At 42.0% G+C, this 13,665-nt stretch overlaps 1 long non-coding RNA gene across 4 annotated transcripts; it reads left to right on the top strand.

The window, feature by feature from the left end:
* Window positions 1-8,782: 8,782 nt before the first annotated feature.
* On the top strand, window positions 8,783-13,342 carry LOC112216229. Of its 4 annotated transcripts, none has more exons than XR_002948284.1 (8): window positions 8,783-9,143; window positions 9,868-9,927; window positions 10,925-11,130; window positions 11,640-11,809; window positions 12,065-12,134; window positions 12,241-12,413; window positions 12,529-12,665; window positions 12,900-13,342. It is a non-coding gene; the product is annotated as an uncharacterized LOC112216229 (long non-coding RNA). The 4 variants fall into 4 exon arrangements; XR_002948286.1 differs by having other exon boundaries at window positions 10,930-11,130; XR_002948283.1 differs by lacking the exon at window positions 9,868-9,927.
* Window positions 13,343-13,665: the final 323 nt, after the last annotated feature.

The raw sequence follows: 13,665 nt of genomic DNA on the forward strand, positions 1-13,665 counted from the left end.
CCCCAAATCCCTTCCAACTATAAAAGCTTCTACCAATGTAATTGTCAACCAGTTCCCCTATATCACTCACTTCTGACCAATATTTTATCTTCTATTTTAAGGTTAGATCAACAACAGGATCTGTGAGTAACGACGGAGGAACATCCCCCATCACCACAGAAGGGCCAACCTCCAACTCCATCAGACCACTCTCATCAGCAAATGTTTCAACTGTCCATCCAAAGCCACTGCCTTTTCTACTAGTATATTCCCAAAGGTCATCTAGAACAGTAACATTGAGATGACCAACTTCACAGCCTTTCAGTCTAACCCAATAAGCTAACAACTATTTTTTTATGGGTTATGTCCTAAGGCATCTCCCTGCCTCTACTAATAATGCACTTACAGGTGTTGATTTAAATGCACCAATACATATCCTTAAATATCTATATTGGATTCTGTCCAGCCTCTGAAGCCAAGTCTTCACCACAAAAACTATGTATCCATAATCAATTGCCATTCTGACCAGAGCTCTATAGATACACTACATGGCTTAATGTACAGTATCTATCAGCACCCCATTCATAACCAAAGACCGAGCACAAAAGATTTAACAACTTCTTACATTTTGTTTCAACATTTATTACATGCTCTTTCCATGTATATCTCTCGTTGAACCATAGACCTAAATATTTGAATGTAAAACCCTACACATAGGCTGTCTGTACAACAGGGTTCACACAAGGTACTTGAGGTGCTTAAAGTACTTAAATTTCACACTCTAAAATTCACGTACGTGAATACCTTGAAAATCTGAAATTTTCCCAGGTTAGTACTTGAAAAGTACTTGAATTAAAATGAGAGGAGAATAGGTAATGATCAAATATTTTTATGAAAATTATTATAAAATGTATTGATCTTGCAAATTAATTTCCAGGCAGAGTACCGAGTTTTATTTCCTCATGTTTCGCGCTGTGACTTCCAGGCGAGCTCGCTCATTCCACCAACACTGCCACTTAGCCAATCAGGTACAGAACTTACTGATTAGGCACCGCCTAACGTCACATTGATAGCTAAAATGACGGGAAAATGTAGATTGATGTCTGCCTTTTGTGCTTATGGAACATTTCTGGGATATTTTATTTCAGCTCATAAAACATGGGACCAAGATGTTGCATGTTGTGTTTTATATTTTTGTTCAGTATAGTTTACCCAACTTTTTTTACCACTACATAACTGTACCTAACCAACCGGCATTGTGTAACGTGTCAAAAAATGCATCAAACTTTGACATTGCCAGCATGAATTGGCCCTGAAGAGCCACATGAGGCTGTGGTGATGTACTGCCATCTCATGGCGACTAGAAACAATTGCATAATATGAACTACTACAAATTGATGGTTGTTGAAAATAAATATAAGTGCTTGAAAAATTACTTGAAAGTCCTTGAATTTGACTTGCCACTGTCTGTACGAACCCTGATACAAAAACAACTGTTTATTATCAACAACTTTATTCTTTGAGAAGAACATACAGCAAGACTTCAACACTGATCATTTTAATCTGCAGTCAATCGACCGTCTTTCAACAGCCAATCTACAGTAGCTTGTTGAATTGATTTGATCTCATGAGAGACAAATCTTCCCCTCTTCCAAAAAGCTCCATCGATAGCATATAAGGAAACCCCAATGCCCCATCCACATTGTTAATCATAAGGTTGAACAGAATAGGACTGATAGCAATGCCTTGAGGAATACCATTATCAACTCCATAATCATCAGATAATTACCCACCAATACCCAGTCTTGCCATCTTAATCAGTAGGCCTTCTTTCCACATAGTGTCATAGGTTTTTTTTATGTAAAAAAAAAGACAGTAGCCATTACTATTGTGTTTCAAATCAAATCAAATCAAATTTTATTTGTCACATACACATGGTTAGCAGATGTTAATGCGAGTGTAGCAAAATGCTTGTGCTTCTAGTTCCGACAATGCAGTAATAACGAGCAAGTAATCTAACTAACAATTCCAAAAAAACTACTGTCTTATACACAGTGTAAGGGGATAAAGAATATGTACATAAGGATATATGAATGAGTGATGGTACAGAGCAGCATAGGCAAGATACAGTAGATGATATTGAGTACAGTATATACATATGAGATAAGTATGTAAACCAAGTGGCATAGTTAAAGTGGCTAGTGATACATGTATTACATAAGGATGCAGTCGATGATATAGAGTACAGTATCAACGTATGCATATGAGATGAACAATGTAGGGTAAGTAACATTATATAAGGTAGCATTGTTTAAAGTGGCTAGTGATATATTTACATCATTTCCCATCAATTCCCATGATTAAAGTGGCTGGAGTAGAGTCAGTGTCATTGACAGTGTGTTGGCAGTAGCCACTCAATGTTAGTGGTGGCTGTTTAACAGTCTGATGGCCTTGAGATAGAAGCTGTTTTTCAGTCTCTCGGTCCCAGCTTTGATGCACCTGTACTGACCTCGCCTTCTGGATGACAGCGGGGTGAACAGGCAGTGGCTCGGGTGGTTGATGTCCTTGATGATCTTTATGGCCTTCCTGTAGCATCGGGTGGTGTAGGTGTCCTGGAGGGCAGGTAGTTTGCCCCCGGTGATGCGTTGTGCAGACCTCACTACCCTCTGGAGAGCCTTACGGTTGAGGGCGGTGCAGTTGCCATACCAGGCGGTGATACAGCCCGCCAGGATGCTCTCGATTGTGCATCTGTAGAAGTTTGTGAGTGCTTTTGGTGACAAGCCGAATTTCTTCAGCCTCCTGAGGTTGAAGAGGCGCTGCTGCGCCTTCCTCACGATGCTGTCTGTGTGAGTGGACCAATTCAGTTTGTCTGTGATGTGTATGCCGAGGAACTTAAAACTTGCTACCCTCTCCACTACTGTTCCATCGATGTGGATGGGGGTGTTCACTGTTGTGTCGTCCGCAAACTTGATGATTGAGTTGGAGGCGTGCATGGCCACGCAGTCGTGGGTGAACAGGGAGTACAGGAGAGGGCTCAGAACGCACCCTTGTGGGGCCCCAGTGTTGAGGATCAGCGGGGAGGAGATGTTGTTGCCTACCCTCACCACCTGGGGGCGGCCCGTCAGGAAGTCCAGTACCCAGTTGCACAGGGCGGGGTCGAGACCCAGGGTCTCGAGCTTGATGACGAGCTTGGAGGGTACTCTGGTGTTGAATGCCAAGCTGTAGTCGATGAACAGCATTCTCACATAGGTATTCGTCTTGTCCAGATGGGTTAGGGCAGTGTGCAGTGTGGTTGAGATTGCATCGTCTGTGGACCTATTTGGGCGGTAAGCAAATTGGAGTGGGTCAAGGGTGTCAGGTAGGGTGGAGGTGATATGGTCCTTGACTAGTCTCTCAAAGCACTTCATGATGACGGATGTGAGTGCTACGGGCGGTCGTTTAGCTCAGTTACCTTAGCTTTCTTGGGAACAGGAACAATGGTGGCCCTCTTGAAGCATGTGGGAACAGCAGACTGGTATAGGGATTGATTGAATATGTCCGTAAACACACCGGCCAGCTGGTCTGCGCATGCTCTGAGGGCGCGGCTGGGGATGCCGTCTGGGCCTGCAGCCTTGCGAGGGTTAACACGTTTAAATGTCTTACTCACTTCAGCTGCAGTGAAGGAGAGACCGCATGTTTCCGTTGCAGGCCGTGTCAGTGGCACTGTATTGTCCTCAAAGCGGGCAAAAAGTTATTTAGTCTGCCTGGGAGCAAGACATCCTGGTCCGTGACTGGGCTGGGTTTCTTCCTGTAGTCCGTGATTGACTGTAGACCCTGCCACATGCCTCTTGTGTCTGAGCCGTTGAATTGAGATTCTACTTTGTCTCTGTACTGGCGCTTAGCTTGTTTGATAGCCTTGCGGAGGGAATAGCTGCACTGTTTGTATTCAGTCATGTTACCAGACACCTTGCCCTGATTAAAAGCAGTGGTTCGTGCCTTCAGTTTCACACAAATGCTGCCATCAATCCACGGTTTCTGGTTAGGGAATGTTTTAATCGTTGCTATGGGAACGACATCTTCAACGCACGTTCTAATGAACTCGCACACCGTATCAGCGTATTCGTCAATGTTGTTGTCTGACGCAATACAAAACATCTCCCAGTCCACGTGATGGAAGCAGTCTTGGAGTGTGGAGTCAGCTTGGTCGGACCAGCGTTGGACAGACCTCAGCGTGGGAGCTTCTTGTTTTAGTTTCTGTCTGTAGGCAGGGATCAACAAAATGGAGTCGTGGTCAGCTTTTCCGAAAGGGGGGCGGGGCAGGGCCTTATATGCGTCGCGGAAGTTAGAGTAACAATGATCCAGGGTCTTTCCACCCCTGGTTGCGCAATCGATATGCTGATAAAATTTAGGGAGTCTTGTTTTCAGATTAGCCTTGTTAAAATCCCCAGCTACAATGAATGCAGCCTCCGGATAAATTGTTTCCAGTTTGCAGAGAGTTAAATAAAGTTCGTTCAGAGCCATCGATGTGTCTGCTTGGGGGGGGATATATACGGCTGTGATTACAATCGAAGAGAATTCTCTTGGTAGATAATGCGGTCTACATTTGATTGTGAGGAATTCTAAATCAGGTGAACAGAAGGATTTGAGTTCCTGTATGTTTCTTTCATCACACCATGTCACGTTGGCCAAGGTAAGACCCAGATGCAGACAATGTCAAACTAACAACAGTTTATTAATCCAACAGGGGCAGGGAAAAGACAGGTCAAGAGAGATGAGAGAGGTGAGATAAGGGAGGTAAAGGCAAAAAAAGGCCATGGTGGTAAAGTAAATACAATATAGCAAGTAAAACACTGGAATGGTAGATTTGCAGTGGAAGAATGTGCAAAGTAGAGATAGAGATAATCGGGTGCAAAGGAGCAAAATAAATAAATACAGAAGGGGGAGAGGTAGTTGTTTGGGCTAAATTATAGATGGGCTATGTACAGGTGCAGTAATCTGTGAGCTTCTCTGACAGCTGGTGCTTAAAGCTAGTGAGGGAGATAAGTGTTACCAGTTTCAGAGATTGTTGTAGTTCATTCCAGTCATTGGTAGCAGAGAACTGGAAGGAGAGGCGGCCAAAGTAAGAATTGTTTTTGGGGGTGACCAGAGAGATATACCTGCTGGAGCGTGTGCTACAGGTGGGTGCTGCTATGGTGACCAGCGAGCTGAGATAAGGGGGGACTTTACCTAGCAAGGTCTTGTAAATGACCTGAAGCCAGTGGGTTTGGCGATGAGTATGAAGAGAGGGCCAGCCAACGAGAGCGTACAGGTCACAGTGGTGGGTAGTATATGGGGCTTTGGTGACAAAACGGATGGCACTGTGATAGACTGCATCCAATTTATTGAGTAGGATATTGGAGGCTATTTTGTAAATGACATCGCCGAAGTCGAGGATCGGTAGGATGGTCAGTTTTACAAGGGTATGTTTGGCAGCATGAGTGAAGGATGCTTTGTTTCAAAATAGGAAGCCAATTCTAGATTTAACTTTGGATTGGAGATGTTTGATGTGAGTCTGGAAGGAGAGTTTACAGTCTAACCAGACACCTAGGTATCTGTAGTTGTCCACATATTCTAAGTCAGAACCATCAAGAGTAGTGATGTTGGCCGGGCAGGCAGGTGCAGGCAGCGATCGGTTGAAGAGCATGCATTTAGTTTTACTTGTATTGAAGGGCAATTGGAGGCCATGGAAAGAGAGTTGTATGGCATTGAAGCTCATCTGGAGGTTAGTTAACACAGTGTCCAAAGAAGGGCCAGAAGTATACAGAATGGTGTTGCCTGCGTAGAGGTGGATCAGAGACTCAACAGCAGCGAGAGCGACATCATTGATGTATACAGAGAAGAGAGTCGGTCCAAGAATTGAACCCTGTGGCACCCCCATAGAGACTGCCAGAGGCCTGGACAACAGGCCCTCCAATTTGACACACTGAATTCTATCAGAGATGTAGTTGGTGAACCAGGCGAGGCAATCGTTTGAGAAACCAAGGCTATCAAGTCTGCCGATGAAGATGTGGTGATTGACAGAGTCGAAAGCCTTGGCCAGGTCAATGAATACGGCTGCACAGTATTGTTTCTTATCGATGGCGGTTAAGATATCGTTTAGGACCTTGAGCGTGGCTGAGGTGCACCCGTGACCAGCTCTGAAACCAGATTGCATAGCAGAGGTATGGTGGGATTCGAAATGGTCGGTAGTCTGTTTGTTGACTTGCCTTTCGAAGACCTTAGAAAGGCAGGGTAGGATAGATATAGGTCTGTAGCAGTTTTGGTCTAGAGTGTCTCCCCCTTTGAAGAGGGGGATGACCACAGCTGCTTTCCAATCTTTGGGAATCTCAGATGACACGAAAGAGAGGTTGAAGAGGCTAGTAATAGGGGTTGAGAAAGTGTCCAGATTGTCTAGCCCGGCTGATTTGTAGGGGTCCAGATTATGCAGCTCTTTCAGAACATCAACTGACTAGATTTGGGAGAAGGAGAAATGGGGAAGGCTTGGGCGAGTTGCTGTGGGGGGTGCAGTGCTGTTGACTGGGGTAGGGGGTAGCCAAGGGGAAAGCATAGAAAAATGCTTATTGAAATTCTCAATTAAAGTGGATTTATTGGTGGTGACAGTGTTTCATATCTTCAGTGCAGTGGGCAGCTGGGAGGTGTTCTTATTCTCCATGGACTTTATAGTGTCCCAGAACTTTTTTTAGTTTGTGTTGCAGGAAGCTAATTTCTGCTTTAAAAAGCTAGCCATGGCTTTTCTAACTGCCTGTGTATATTGGTTTCTAGCTTCCCTGAGAAGTTGCATATCACGGGGGCTGTTCGATGCTAATGCAGAATTCCATAGGATGTTTTTGTGTTGGTTAAGGGCAGTCAGGTCTGGAGAGAACCAAGGGCTATATCTGTTCCTGGTTCTAAATGTCTTGAATGCGGCATGCTTATTTACGATGGTGAGGAAGGCATTTAAAAAAAAAAAAACAGGCATCCTCTACTGACGGGATGAAATCAATATCCTTCCAGGATACCCCGGCCAGGTCGGTTAGAATTGCCTGCTCGCTGAGGTGTTTCAGGGAGCGTTTGACAGTGATGAGTGGAGGTCGTTTGACCGCTGACCCATTACGGATGCAGGCAATGAGGCAGTGATCGCTGAGATCTTGGTTGAAAACAGCAGAGGTGTATTTAGAGGGCAAGTTGGTTAGGATGATATCCATGAGGCTGCCCATGTTTACGGCTTTGGGGTGGTACCTGGTAGGTTCATTGATAATTTGTGTGGGATTGAGGGCATCAAGCTTAGATTGTATGGTGGCTGGGGTGTTAAGCATGTTCCAGTTTAGGTCGCCTAGCAGCACGAGCTCTGAAGATAAATGGGGGGGCAATTAGTTCATATGTGGTGTCCAGAGCACAGCTGGGGGCAGAGGGTGGTCTATAGCAGGCGGCAACGGTGAGAGACTTGTTTTTAGAGAGGTGGATTTTTAAAAGTAGAAGTTCAAATTGTTTGGGTACAGACCTGGATAGTAGGACTATCTTTACAATAGATTGCAACACCGCCCCCTTGTCTGAAAATGTTGTAGTTAGGGATGGAGATTTCAGAATTTTTGGTGAAGGATACTTGAAGGATGAAGGATACTTCCCAGGCGTTACAAAAGTTAATAGAACTTAACGTTTCCATCCAGAATGTATAAATAACCCTTTCCCTCCAGATCTTATTAAATAATTCCATGTGAATATTTATGACCTCATCAGGAGGATGCTTAACATTAGATAAGACCATTTATCATGACCCAGGGCTGTATATCCACAGCCTCTTAGGGCCAATTGCATCTCAGGCAATGTAAAATCAGCATCCAAGGAAGAGTCAACAATATCAATTTTCTTATGCAAGTTAGTATGAGCATTTAAAATCTCACGCTTGCATTTCTTGTACACTTCGTTCAATGTAACCCCACTATGTATACTGAACAAAAATATAAACACAACATGCAACAATTTTATAGATTTTACTGAGCTACAGTTCATACCATCAACCAAAACCGGAAATAGAGTCCTGCTTCTTCCACTTGGACCAAACATCTCCCAGGCCAGTACCCCTGCCTATTGTAGAAAAGAACTGTCTAACTGCATTTCTCTTGGCAGACTTAACGACCCTACACACCAAAGCTCTCTTCCTTTGGAAATTAAGTAGAATTTCAGGAGGCAAAGTCCCCAAGTATCCAGATATTTCATCAAACATCGCTACATATGGTTATCAACAAGGACTATAGAAAATTAACTGCTTAGTATTACCACCTGTAAAGTAGATTTCAACCATCACACATTCATATTCAAGTTGAACAGATATTTTACGATATGAAAAACCTTCCTTTATGAACGTAGCGCATCCTCCACCCTGACCAGTTGTTCTATCAGATCTGTATGAACAATAACCAGGAATAGTATAATCAAGATGGGATCTAAGCCACGTTTCTTGAACACATATCACATCAGGTTTCATCTCTAAATCAATTAAACATTTCTTAAACTCTTGACCATTGACAATAAGGCTTCTAGCATTCCATTGAAGAATGATAAAAACCATAATACAACTACACTAAGACTTTTCTGTAATTTCAACAGTAAAACACTGTAGAATGCACAGTAAATACCTTAAATGTGTTTTACAGCATTAATGCTGTAGATTGCACTGCATTATGGGTAAAATGCTGAAAAATACTGTTATTAACTGTAATTGTAAGCCTCCTGTAAAAAGTACTCTAATTTACTGTATTTCTTTACAGTAGTACCCGAACAGTGCTGTAGTGGGCGGCGCCAAACGGTCTGTGGAGTGTGAGTGTGAGTGAGAAAGTGAGTTGTATCTCATAGTTGAAACCAAGACTGTTCTCAGGGCAGGTCTGCCGGTTTTGACTAGCAGAAGTTACTTTTCTTAGCAGGTTACGATAATTAACGCAGCAGGTTAGGATAATTATGTAAAATGCTAACAATGTCCCCGATGCGACTCGAATCTATGTACAACCATGCCTGCCCTGAGAACAGACTTAATTTCCACTATGCGATGCTCCGGGCCAAACGGTCTGTGAGGGAAGACTCAAGAGGAAATTAGCTTTCTGTTCTACTCGAGCTATTTTATTTTGTATTTTCGTTGAAAAGTCGCCTAAATATTTTTGAGCAGATGCTAGGTATGTACTAATTCCATATACCTACTGCAGGTTTTCTTAACTAAGCTACTAACGTTGTCTAGTTAGCTAACGTTAATTCGTTTGGATTGGGTTAGCTAACCGTATACTATAGCCAAATTGACATGTCGGTCTGTTGCGTTCATCTTTCTTGTGGGTAAAATAATCAGTGATAATGTAGCTATAGAGCGAACCATTTCAGTATTAACAACGTGCAGAAATCCGTATGTGTGTTCCTTTGGATAGGCTACTTAACCTGTGGATGCATGACATGGTGCTAACGCTATTAGTGGCAAAGTGGTCGTAGGCTTCACCGGACAAATACATTTCTTCTAGGCAGGGAGCGAGAGTTTAGCTATTTCGAATACATCTTTAGTTTGTCAGCAGGCACGGACTAACAATTTGTCTTGGGATGTATACTTTTTGGGTGATTCTGTAGTTGGAATGAGGGGAACGGAAGCTTTCAGATGAAAGGTGCTTTCTAACGTTAGCTTACAGCTCAGAGATGGCGAACTCCATTGGACACCTTTCTCTAAATAGCTATGGTTAACGTTAGCTCTATTCAGCCTGGAGGTACGTGTGATTTAGCGAAAGTGTAGTGGGATATTCCCCCTATGCTTTTGTTAATGGACAAATAAGTCCATTAAATTAATAAATTCAGCAACAGGCACAGACTGATATTTTACCCTGAAGGATATTAAAGTTATTTTATTTTCGTTTTCTTCAGATTGTGTGGTTAGCTTGCTAGCAGCCATTGTCCAGGGAGATGGTCGTGGCATTTTCCCGAGTGAGTTTAATTTTCCTCGTGCTTTTGATAATCTTTCAGAAGTGATCCTTATCCAACCATTAATTAGGCAAAGTTTAATTAATTAATGATATCTGAAACATCAGGCACAGACTGATATTTCATTTAGCCTTGTAGTCTAGAATTATTTTTGTTTAGATTGTGTGGTTGGCATTAGTTGCATAGTAACATATAGCTTGATGGCTCTTTTGGTTTGTTCATGCAATTTGGTGGCTGGGGGTAGTTAATTTTCATATTGCAGGCTGGCTGGTAGCTGGAAGTAACTTTATATTGGGAATGTACAGGTGTAAATCCTGCAATTTCTGTTTCCTATATATTAAATCTTTCATTACTTGTAAAAAAACAAACATAGAAATGTTGCGAACTACAGTTTTGCTTGTGGGGTAGAGTGCCCTTGCACCAAAGCATCACTACTTGTTATCCTACCCCGACCTCATCCTGCAATTTGGGTTACTCATTCTTTTGTGGACACTGATGTTTGAGAGCAAGCACCCCTACTTCAAGGAGTGTGCCAGAACTTGTCTTGCCAACAGTTACTCCAATCTTACTTATACAGCCAACCAATTGTTTCCACATAGCATTGACGTTGTTGGTGTCATGAATTAATTTGAGGAGCAGTTATATAAAAACGCCATTCATGGAGCTGGACAGTCAAAAGTGTTTGCAAAGCACTGCAGAGGTGTCTAAAATTGTATACAAAGTAACAACATGCACTAAAGGCCTTATTGTAATGTTTGAAAATGATGACGGATACACATTAGGAAAGATCTCACTGATTCTGGTCACAGAATCACAGGTCCATTTAATTGTTGGGGTGTATCAGTCTGTCAGTGGTTGATCTCAGGTTCATTTTATACCAGATCCTCTGATTTAATAATGTGTGTGTTAAAATGAAGATAATCTGAGTAATTATTACCCACTACCAATTTATAAAGTGTCAGGTTTCTCTGCATCACTCAGTTTGTTCTCCTTAAACCAGTTTAGGCATGGAGGGTCTTCAAGATGCAATTAAACACCAATTGCCCGAGTTGGAGACCGAGATGGGGAGATCTTTGTCGGAGCATCTGAGGGCAAATTTTGGAGTGGAGAATATTAACAACCTTGAATATGTTCAGCCGGAGGACATAAAATACCATTTGATGCCAATATAGTGCCTGGAAATGCTTCAGTCCTTCAACCAAAGAGGTGAGGTCATGATTGATAAATGTAACACATTTATGTTATTGTTATGAAAAAAGGTGGTAACCACTTTAGGTTCTAGATATTTGGCTGTCCCGTAAGAGAACCCTTTGAAGATCCCTTTTTTTAAATCCCAGGTACATGTATAACCATTTTGGTTCCAGGTAGAAGTCTTATGGGTTCTATGTAAAACCCTTTCCACAGAGGGTTCTACCTGGAACCAAAAAGGGTTCTCCTATGGGGACAGCTAAAGAACCCTTTCGGAATCCTTTTTTCTAAGAGTGCAAATTCACACACGAGGTTAAAAAGTTTCTGTAAATAGTTTGTTTGACCTCAAAATCAATGGATTATGCTATGATGGAGCGAGGCATATGCAATAAAAGGTATGGAAATGACAAAAATACATAAGTACAAAAATATACAAATGTTTCTGTAAATTGTTTGTCCTCTTGTGCGGGTATGGAGTGCAGCGCATAGCCTAACAGTTTTTTTTTCTTTGTATTTTTAAAATGAAGAATGGATAGGATCTGTAACAATGGATAGTACACTTGTCCTCCTCCAAGCATCAGTGACCTCCAAGAACAGTGGCCTTTGCTTTTCACCAAGTTATGACTATGCGACCACTTCAATACCCTCACTGGCATCGTGATTGACAGTCGCCTGACTCAAGCTCTCCTGAACAAGGGTAAGAGAATTCTCAACTTGGTCTTTTGGCATTTTAAAAAGTTGACAAGAGGGATCTAGTGCCTGCTGAATGAAATTGACGGTTACATTAAAGGCAATGACAATCTAACAGCCACTGCTGTTAGTCTCTCTTCCTCTTGGCAGATGTAAGGAATAGTGTTTTTATACTTATAAAGTTTATATGATTAATTGTGTTTATACTGTACTATTTTTACACATGATTTTAATATATTTTTTAAATGTTTTGTGATTTTAGGTCACTGCAACTCGGGTTGATGTCGAGGCGTAAATTCCTTTGCCAGACACACCAAGGCTGATTATGCTTGGTAATACATTTATTTGATTTAAGGTGGAACAGAAATATATAGTATTGTGGTACCTATCCAGAGATGTCTAGTAAGTATACACTTAACACCCTTTTGTGTATTTCAGGAAATACTCTATTGGGTTCCTCAAAATGGATGGTGTCGATCGAGGGGAGAGTGGTCTGTGTTATGGACAGTGAGTCCAACTTTGTTGCTGCCCTCTGTGCTCTTCAGCACTTTCTATGAATTTAACATAGAATACCAGGAGTCAGCCTCTGCAACCTTGGCGCTGATGCAGAGGTAAGCATTGAACATTCATTGATGTTACATTTAGCATTTGTTAGTTACATTGCAATGATATTTCATATTCTTTTTTTCAATGCCTCAGAATATATTAAAAACATTTATGTTGAAGGAACCAAATGCACAGTGAAAGCAGGAGTGAGCCGCAAAACCGGAAAGGTCGTTCAGCGGAAGCCATTGCCAATTGACCCACATGTTAAGTGCTTTCTCGCAGACCTGAAGGAGTTTGAGTGGAAAAACTCCAACATTGTAAGTACACACACACACCTGATGAACACAAACTTTATTTGTCAGATGTCATCTGCCTTTTTACCCAGTGAGTAATAGTAGTGATGGCAATCTCTCCTTCTATTCTTTCAATTTCCATGTTTCTCCTAGTTGACGTATCAGAGCTAAGGAGGATCAGAGTTTCAAAGGTTGGGGTGATAATCTGCACGCCACTGAGATTTATTCAAGACTTGTTTGCATCTCTCATTCTTTCAGAAATCCTGCCATGCGGTTTGGGTCAGCAAATGATCTGCTTGCGCCATCCTGGAGCCTGTGTTGGCTTGCAGTAGCGTGCTTCTCTGGCTCCAGTCAAGCCCTGCTCCCTATCATCCTTCTCTCTCAGCCCCTTTCACTCACTCACTCACTCACTCACTCACTCACTCACTCACTCACTCACTCACTCACTCACTCACTCACTCACTCACAGGCAAGCAGTTCTTACATAATCCTGTATTTTCAAGAATGACCTATTCTGATGTCTTGGTTTGTGTATGGTGAAGTACATTATTGGCCAGTATTTGTCAATGTTCCTATCACTGTATCTCTGTCTCTTTCTCTCCCCTACTATCTGGAGTTGTAATGTTTTCAAATGTTGTTCTTTGTGGTTAAAGTGCAATTCATGTTATGAATTTGAATAAATATATATATTTGTACACGTATTGTTTTTCTTACAATATTACATTTCAGGGAGCAGTCTTAAGCCAACCTGCAATGCTGCGTAGTACTGTAAAATAATTGTATATTAGGTAGGTATTTACCTGTAAATTTACAGCATTATACTGGCACCACAGTTGCCAGTTTAATACTGTAATTTTGCTTTACAGCAGTGATGCTGTAATATAATTTACAGTGATTTTTCCTTGCTGTAAAACATATTACAACATCCCTGCTGTACATTTACAGCATGGATGCTGTAATATGTTACATTCTGTATTACAGCATCCTTACTGTAAATTTGGTCCCCACCATACCTTGCACATCT

The sequence above is a fragment of the Oncorhynchus tshawytscha genome, linkage group LG16 (assembly GCF_018296145.1).
Source record: "Oncorhynchus tshawytscha isolate Ot180627B linkage group LG16, Otsh_v2.0, whole genome shotgun sequence".
NCBI classification, from domain to species: Eukaryota; Metazoa; Chordata; class Actinopteri; order Salmoniformes; family Salmonidae; genus Oncorhynchus; species Oncorhynchus tshawytscha.